This window comes from Aotus nancymaae, unplaced genomic scaffold (genome assembly GCF_030222135.1).
Source record: "Aotus nancymaae isolate 86718 unplaced genomic scaffold, 86718_ANA_hifiasm-v0.15.2.pri h1tg000057l, whole genome shotgun sequence".
NCBI classification, from domain to species: Eukaryota; Metazoa; Chordata; class Mammalia; order Primates; family Aotidae; genus Aotus; species Aotus nancymaae.
This window is the reverse complement of record NW_026988471.1, coordinates 14,917,615-14,919,130: the sequence shown is the minus strand read 5'-3', so window position 1 is coordinate 14,919,130 and position 1,516 is coordinate 14,917,615.

Genomic DNA, 1,516 nt, shown 5'->3' with positions numbered 1-1,516 from the left:
AGTGGGTTCACCTTGCCTGCTGCTTAGACAGAGCTAATTTATTAAGACAGGGTGACTGCAATAGAGAAAGAGTAATTCATGCAGAGCCAGCTGTGTGGGAGACCAGAGCTTTCTTATTACTCAAATCAGTCTCCCAAGCATTTGGGGATCTGAATTTTTAAGGACAATTTGGTGAGTAGGGGGAAGCCAGTGAGCCAGGAGTGCTGGCTGGTTGGGTCAGAGATAAAATCATAGCTGTCTTCTTGTGCTGAGTCAGTTCCTGGGTGGGGTCCACAGGATCAGATGGGCCAGTTTGTCAATCTGGGTGGCGCCAGCTGATCCATCAAGCACAGGGTCTGCAAAACATCTCAAGCACTGATCTTAGGAGCAGTTTGGAGAGGGTGAGAATCTTGTAGCCTCCAGCTGCATGACTCCTAAATCGTAATTTCTAATCCTGTGGCTAGTGTTAGTCCTACAAAGGCAGTCCAGTCCCCAGGCTAGAAGGAGGTTTATTTCGGGAAAGGCCTAAACTATAAACTAAGTTCTTCCCAAAGTTAGTTCAACCTACGCCCAGGAAAGAACAAAAGCAGCTTGAAGGTTAGAAACAAGACGGAGTTGGTTAGGTCAGGTCTCTTTCACTGTCTCAGTTACAATTTTGCAGTGGCGATTTCAAGGTCACTGATCCACTCCCCCAGTAAGCATCATGCACTCGGGAGGGCGGAGCCCTTGTGACCTGCCCATCTCTTATTGGCCCCACCTCCCAACACTATCGCTTTGGGGATGAATTTCCATCACATGAACTCGAGGAGGCACATCTTCCAACCAGAGGGTGTTCACAGACACTGAAGCCTTGCAGCCACCTTTAAAGCTCAGCCATTGCCAAGGACTGATGACTTTGGATCCTCAAAGTTGAAAAGGGGCCTCGGAGATCACTGACTTCAGACCATTCTACTTATAGACAAGGAAACTGAGCAAGAAGAAGTTACTTTCCTATTTCAAGGCTGCAAGTAGTCAATAACTGAGCTAAGACCCAAGCCAGGGGCTCCTTCCAAAGTAAGTGTTTCTGTGACTCAGGATTGCCTCCCAGTCAACCTGGAACATTTTTCCAGGGGAAGGACTGCTCTTTTGTCCTCTCTCGGGAAGATGGCTGAAGGTAGCCTGAGCCAGAAAACAAGAACACACAAAATTCAGCTGATGTCAAGCTTTGTGAAGGAGTGGGCCTGTTTCCCCCACCCTACCCCAAAGGCCTGCTGAAAAATCTCAGGCGCACTGGAATGCAGAGAAAAGTCAATTTTGTGTTGCCTCTTCGGAGTGCATCCCATTGCAAATTGTCTGTATCTATCAGAGGGGTTCGTACTGTGTGTGTTCTCTAAACGTGCATTGTACCAATAGGTCTGTGTGCTTCGACCGTAAAAAGGCTCTGTTACCTCTCCTGGTCAAAGGTTCCAGGATGAATGTCTTGTAGCATGATACGTCAGTATCAAAAGAGATCAGGTAACCCTGGTCAGTGGCCTATGAAGAGATTTCCTTTACAAGT